The sequence below is a fragment of the Mus caroli genome, chromosome 5, assembly GCF_900094665.2.
Source record: "Mus caroli chromosome 5, CAROLI_EIJ_v1.1, whole genome shotgun sequence".
In the NCBI taxonomy this organism is placed as follows: domain Eukaryota; kingdom Metazoa; phylum Chordata; class Mammalia; order Rodentia; family Muridae; genus Mus; species Mus caroli.
The window spans coordinates 53,614,009-53,622,039 of record NC_034574.1 but is presented as its reverse complement, the minus strand read 5'-3'; positions in this window follow the sequence as shown (position 1 = coordinate 53,622,039).

Sequence of the window (8,031 nt, the reverse complement as noted above, 5' to 3'; positions counted from 1 at the left end):
AGAAGAAGAAGAAGAAGAAGAAGAAGAAGAAGAAGAAGAAGAAGAAGAAGAAGAAGAAGAAGAAGAAGAAGAAGAAGAAGAAGAAATATGACTACAATGAGGAAAACAATGATGAGGAGGACAATGACCACAGTGATGACAAACAAGAAGGATGCATACTATTCAAGCCAGGTTGGTCACAACTGTCTGAAACTCAAGCTCAGAAGAAAATGTTACATGCTTTGTTTGTTTGTTTGTTTGTTTTATTGTTCTTGGGCATCATTCACATTATTACAAAGTAAGGGAAATCTAACCTGTTAGGGTTAATTGCTTTGTTACAGTACTGTAAGATTTATAAAACATTTTGTGTCAGATTCATTTAAGTTTTATTTAAAGTCAATGATGAGTTCACCCAACTGCCTTATATAAACTAGCAATGAACTAATGGGTTAAAGTTCCTAGTGATTAATATTATACAGGATTATCTCCATGGCGGTAATAACTATTATAAAAACACAGTGCATACAATTTTGAAAGATTTGATATAGATTTTTTTTAAAAAGAAACTTACTTCACTGTTCCAAAGTCAGTAGGAACTGATCGAGAAATGCGTCTCTTTGTAGAATCTTTGCACTTATAAATGATGTGTATTAAATTGCTGAATTATGGACAGTATAACAGTTTCTGTTCAGAATTTTTTCTATTTCTTTATTAATTATTTTATTTATTTACATTTCAAATGTACCCCCCTTCCTGGTAATCCCTCCACCAAACCCCCATCCCATCCCCCCTCATCCCCCTCTTTTGCCTCTATGTGTTGGTTCCTCCATTCACCCACTCCTACCTCACTACTCTAGCATCCCCCTACACTGGGGCTCAAGCCTCCCCTCTCATTGATGTCTGGCAAGGCCATCAACTTATACATACACATCTGGAATTCTGGCTCCTTCTATGTATACTCTTTGTTTGGTGTTTAGTTCCTGGGTGCTCTGGGTGGTTCAGTTAGTTGAGATTGTTCTTCTTTTGGCTTGCAATTCCCTTCAACTCCTTCAGTCCTTCCCCTAGCTCTTTCACTGGGGTCCCTGGGCTGAATCTGATGGTTAGATGTCATTAACTGTACAATTTTTTTTTGTCAAATGCTAGTAGAACCTCTCAAGGAACAGCCATATCAGACTCCTGTCAGCAAGCACTTCTTGGCATCAGCAATAGTGTGGGGGTTGGTGCCTTCTAAGAGGGTGGATCCCTAGTTGGGGTGGTCTCTGCATGGCCTTTACTTAAGCCTCTGTTCCAGTTTTTGTCCCTGTAATTCCTTTGGACAGGAACTTTTCTCAGATGAAAATTTTGAGGTGTGTGGGTGGCCTCTTTCCTCAACTGGGGGATGTGCCTATCTACTGGATGTAGTCTCTACAGTGTGTATCTCCATTTTTTTTTCTAATGTCATTGCCATTTGTTCCTGGGAGCCTCTTGTTTCCATGGAGTCTCTGACTTTCTAGTGGCTACAGTAGTTCCCCATTCCTCTCTGCTACATGTCTATTCAATTTTCTGACCCTCTGTATTTCCCTCTTGTCCCTTCCAATACCTGTTCCTGCCCCTCATTTTTTCCCCCTCCACTCTTGCTGCCAGGTCCATCCCTTTCTTTAGCTTCTGTGATTATTTTGTTCTCATTTCTATGTAAAAGTGAACCATCTACACTTTGGTCTTCCTTCTTCATAAGCTGCCAATGGCTTGCAGGCTGTATTGTGGGTATTCTATGAAAAGTTCTGAAAGGCAAAGGACACTGTCAATAGGACAAAATGTCAACCTACATATTGGGAAAAGATCTTTACTTGCCTCACATCTGATAAAGGGGTAATATCCAAAATATACAAAGAACTCAAGAAGTTAGACTCCAGAGAAACAAATAACGCTATTTAAAAATAGGGTACAGAGATAAACAAAGAGTTCTCAACTGAGGAAACTTGAATGGCTGAGAAGCACTTATTGAAATGTTTAGAGACTGGAGAGCTGGCTCAGCAGTTATAAATACTGACTGCAGAGATCCTGACAGGAGCCTGATATAGCTGTCCCCTGAGAGGCTCTGCCAGAGGACAGCAAATAGAGAGACAGATGATCACAGTCAACCATTGGACTGAGAATGGGGACCCCAATTGAGGAGTTAGAGAAAGGACTAAAGGATCTGAAGAATTTTGCAACCCCACAGGAAGAACAACAATATTAATCAACCAGACCCCCTTGCCCATAGAGTTCCCAGGGACTAAACCAACAACCAAAGAGTATATATGGAGGGTCCCATGGCTCCAGCAGCACATGTAGCAGAGGATGGCCTTGTTAGACATCAATGGGAGGAGAGGTCCTTGATCCTGGGAAGGCTCAATACCCTGTGTAGTGGAATGCCAGGGTGGTGAAGCTGAAGTGGGTGGGAGGGTAGGTGAGCACCCTCATAGAAGCAGAGGGATGGAGGATGGGATGGGGGTTTGTGAAGGGGAAACCTGAAAAAGGGATAACATTTGAAATGTAAATAAATACAATATCCTTTAAAAAAATGTTCAACTTGCTTAGTCATCAGTAAAACGAAAAGACTCTGAGCTTCTACCACACACCACACAGAATGGATAAGATCAAAAATGCAGGTGACAGCAGATGCTGGCAAGTATATTCACAGTTGATGAGACTTCAAGCTGGTAAAACCACTTTAGAAATTAATCTGGTGGTTCCTCAGAAAACTGGAAAGAATTCTTCCTGAAGACCCAGCTATACCACTACTGGGTATGTACCCAAAGACACTCCAACATATAACAAGAACATATGCCCACTATGTTTATACCAGCCTTATTCATAATAGCAAGTAGCTGGAAACAACCCAGATGTCCTTCAACAGAGGAATACTGAAAATGTGGTACATTTACACAGTGGAGTACTACTTATCTATTAAAAACAATGACGTCATGAAAATTGTTGGCAAATGGATGGAACTAGAAAATATCATCCTGAGTGAGGTATCCCAGTCACAAAGGAACACACATGGTATGTCCTCACTGAGAAGTGGATTTTGGCCCAAAAGCTCAGATTAACTAAGATACAACCCACAAACCATACTATGCAGCTTAGGAAGATGGATTCAGCAATGTTAAACTGGAAAATCATTAATTTTGGGGGGTGGGGAAGATCATTTAGCCATTCTTTAAAGTCAGTAAAATGACAACTTTTTCTTTTTTTAATTTTCTAGGCTTGTATGACAGTTGTTTTTGGTACTCCATTGTTGCTGTAATGAAAGATGAACGTCTTTGCCTGATTTAATGTAACTGAGATATAGGGTTATAAGGAAAAATATTAAGGCATATTAAGATACGTGATTGACTAGCATAATGTTTGTAAATTGATTTCTGTACAGAGTCAAATGTCTATTTTTGAGAATAATTTAACAGATTTGGTTTTCATGTTTATAATTAAAAATGGAAGAGATTTCTTGAAGTCCATAATATTTTATAAATATTTAATGTAGAAAAGTAAATGTTTGTTATATATATATTATTCTGAATATACATTCACAAGTTTCAGCACTGGAGAAGCATAAGCAATATGCAAATGTCTGACAAACAGACTTGAATTATAGGAAGAAAAACATTTTACACACTGTGAGGCCAGAGAATTTATAGTGTTTGGAATTCCCCAATGAATACTGATATTTTACCCTTAATCACACATGGCAGGTAAAAGGAAGAGGCACTTTGGAAGCCAAGTAAAAATGTGTGTGTGTGTGTGTGTGTGTGTGTGTGTGTGTTTATAAAGTGTATCCATTACTCTCATTTCATAGAACGAAACCAATAAATTTATTGAAGCTTTCAGCACGCAGGAAATATAATTCCTCACTAATAAAATGAAGTTGGGAGAGTGTTTCACAATTCAATCACTTATGTTGAAATTGAAGCCTGTGAGGAGAGTTAATTTACTGCAGTATGGCAGAGAAGAAAGGAACCAATCCTGCCAGTTTTCCCACCTCTCCCACTGACAACATGTTTGAATGATCATCAAATACAGACCCCCTTTACCATTTCCCTTCCCTCCTTGAGTTTAGAGGCATGCCTAATTTCCTGAGTTATAACAGTCTGCAAGGCATTTAAATACAAGAAAACATTTTTCTTTAATGTAATTGATTAAGTAATTAGCAAGTTGAAAAGTGGACCAATATAAGAAAAGTCTTTATAGTCTTAACTAACACTAGGGTAGAAACACATTTTTAATGTTATTGTTTCAGGATTCTTTTTCCATATGTAAGATGGCATAGCATTAATGAACAAACTAAGGAGAATTTCAATTAATAGAGAAACACAGGAACACCAACCCATAAGACTCTGAAATGAATAATTCTAGTTTTTTAATTTTTATTTTATTTTTTAACGCCTTATAAGATATCAAAGAATAACAAATAAAAAGCTGCAGTGCCAAGAATGGATTATTTTTTCTGGAGTTGTTGGCTAGAGAGTACATAAGCCCTCAAACAATTTATGCTATTGCCAATGTTCTTGGCCACCCTCCAGAATTTAGTGGCAAGTCCCCATTGCTGAAAACATCACATGCTTGAATCATAGAACACGAAGAACAAAGGCTGACACTCATCTTGGAAGCTTCACCCCTACCACCTAGCTTTCACAGAGCAGGAAGGTGCTGCTCATGCTACTGGGAGGAGAAAGCAATCATTACTTACAGCCAGCTGTGAACTCTGTATGCTGTAATAATGACTGCCCTGGAGTGACATGGCCCTGGTACAATCATGGCTGAAACATCATGAGGCAATTGAACTTCTTTTTTTTTAGGTATTTTCTTCATTTACATTTCCATTGCTATCCCAAAAGTCCCCCATGCCCTCCTCCCCACTCTCCTCCCCCCACCCCACACTCCCACTTCTTGACTCTGGTGTTCCCCTGTACTGAGGCATATAAAGTTTGCAAGACCAATGGGCCTCTCTTTCCACTGATGGCCAACTAGGCCATCATCTGATACATATGCAGCTAGAGACACGAGCTCCGGGGGGGGTACAGGTTAGTTCATATTGTTGTTCCACCAAAACTAGAATTAATAGAATTAATAGCTAGTTTTTTTTTCAAAAGATATGTACTAGAGATATGTCTAATGTACTCATTTGTAAATTATAGGGCCTAGTGCTCTTTTCTGAATTGACAACGCCATGTAAAAATTATTTTGGGCAAAATTACAGAGACTGTTATTTGAATCTGTTGTACCACTTATATGACCCTATAGAACTCGAAGCTGACGTAACAGGTTCTTCGGAAACATTATTACTTTAAAACCTGTTTTAAACATAACAATATTTATTTGTATAGGTGTTTCACCTGCATCTATGTCTATGCATCACCCATATGCCTGGTACTATCAAGAGCCAAGAGGTAAGCCGGGCATGGTGGTACACGCCTTTAATCCCAGCACTCGGGAAGCAGAGGCAGGCGGATTTCTGAGTTCGAGGCCAGCCTGGTCTACAAAGTAAGTTCAGGACAGCCAGGGCTATACAGAGAAACCCTATCTCGAAAAACCAAAAAAAAAAAAAAAAAAAAAAAAAAAAAAAAAAAAAAAAAAAGAGCCAAGAGGTTGCCAGGTAGCCTGAAAAGAATTACATGAAGTTTTGATTCAGTATGCGGGTTCTGGCAATAGAAACTGGAACGATTAGTTTTATGAGCTTGTTACAATAGTGTATTTAAAAATTGAAATCATTGAGAGCCACAAGATCAGTTAATATTTTTGCCAAATATTAAATATTATATATTTATCTAACTATATGCTATTTTGGTGACTATCTAGATTTTCAGTTTGATAGTATCGACATGGAAACAAATCTCTGGGAAAGGATAGCTATTAAATGTTGTGAGAAAGCCCACCCTAAAAGTAGGTATCATCATTCTGTAGGCTAGGATCCTGTCGTTAAGAGAGGTATTTGACCATCAAGATAGCTGGTGTCTTTCTGCTTTGTGACTGTAGATGTGATATGACCAGCTTCCTCAAGATCCTACTGACCTGGTTTGCACTCCATGATACTATCTATGGCAGTGTGAACAAAATTAAAGTGGTCTTTTCTTCTGATTGCTTTGTCAAGTATTTTATCTCAGGAATTCATAAGATAGCTAATACAGTAACCTAAGAAAATTAATTCTCTATTACTGCAATTTTTTTTTACCATTTTTCTCTTTTATTGAAATAAGAAGTTTTGCACAGTATTTATTATAGTATGCCATTCCTTGACTTCCTAAGATTCTGTTTACCACCCTATTTATTTCACAGCCTTTCTTGCTCTCACTCATTTTAAAATTAACAGGTAACTTAAATAAAAATAATAACAACAATAATAATAAATGAATAAACAAACAAATACTACTAAACAGAAAACAGAAGAAGTAGCCACAGAGAAAACACAAAAACCCATATAGATGTAAAATTTAAAAAAAAAAGCCTAGACAAAGCACTGTATGTTTCAAAAAGAAATGTTTCAAAAATACTATTGAGTTCTTTTTTATTTTTTCTTTTATTGAAAAGTATTTTTTTCTTATATAACATATCTTAATATGGTTTCCCCTCTCTCTACTTCTCCCAGTTTTTTTTTTTTTTCACCTCCTCTACAGCTGGAAGCCTCGTCCTTTCTGTCCTTCGTTAGAGATTAGAAAGCTTTCTAAGTGATACTAATAATATATAATAATACAAAACAAAATAATATAAGATAAAACAAAACCTAGCACATTGCAATAGAAGAAAACAAACAGAAGAAAAAGTGTCCAAGAAAAGGCACAAGAAAGAGATATAGAAACAGAGAGCAATTCCTGAACATACAGGAAACTCATAAAACCACATAACTGGAATCCATTGTTTACATGGAAATGAACATATAAACTGCATTCAAACAGGGCCAGAAAGACACAGAAATTTCTCTAGTATGTTAAATATTAGTGATGTGTGTTTATATATTTTGATAACCTGTAAATAACTGACTTTAGAATACATATTGTCAGGGTACAGTAACCACTTGTTCATTTAGATTTCAGAAAAACAAACAAAAACAAAAACAAAAAATGAATATGTCCATCAGTATAAAAGGCTATCTTGAACTGTAATGATCCAGACAATCTAATGGGCTGCTCTATTTTTTTTTTTTTTTTTTTTGTGGAGATTTTGGTGTAATTATTTCACTAAGGTATTGCCCCGGCCTGGGCCTAATCAGCCTCCCTCAATCAGTGTGAATCATGAGTTCCAGGAGATGGGCATAGAGTTGGCAGGAATTGGGGTGACAAACAGACTCCACACAATGGAGTGTGTATTTAAATGTAATTTGTCAAGTCGAGCATCAAACTTTTTATACAGAAGAAAATAGGGAAGTTGGGTGACACACTGGCAAGGTACAATGAGGATACCAGATTCTTACATAAAACAGAGGAATGCAAACACAGAAGGACTGGCAGGAACCAACTGGAATAAAATTCAATGTTAACAACTGGGAATCAAAAGCAGCTCCACCTAAGGTCCACTTAATCTTAGAAGTCAGGGACAAGGGCTTCATGACCTTGCCATAGTTACTATTCTAGTCTATTGTATAGTCCTCCTTTCCCCTAGGCCGTTGTAAATATTTGTGTATGGATGTAACTCAGCTATTTATAGTTCTAAGTATCTACTCTGGTTCCATCTTAGATCACAAACGTCCTTCTTCCTAGATAATGGTAAATTCCTGTGTCGGGCAGTGACCTATCTATCCATGCCCAGGGTTAGCTCAAGGATGGCCTAGAATCTAACTTAGCTATATGTCAAACAGAGGCACTTATAATAAAGCAATATTAAGGGAAAGCACACAAATCCATTTACCAACTAAAGCAAGGACATTGAGTATCCACTATAGAGGATGCCATGGTTCCAGGTGACTAAGTTTCCGTGAACTTTTCGCCTCAGGAAAGCGCCCAGATTTCTTCATCTCCATTTCCATTTCCATGCCCATTTCTTCTCTCTCTCTCTCTCTCTCTCTCTCTCTCTCTCTCTCTCTCTCTCTCTCTCTCTCTCTCC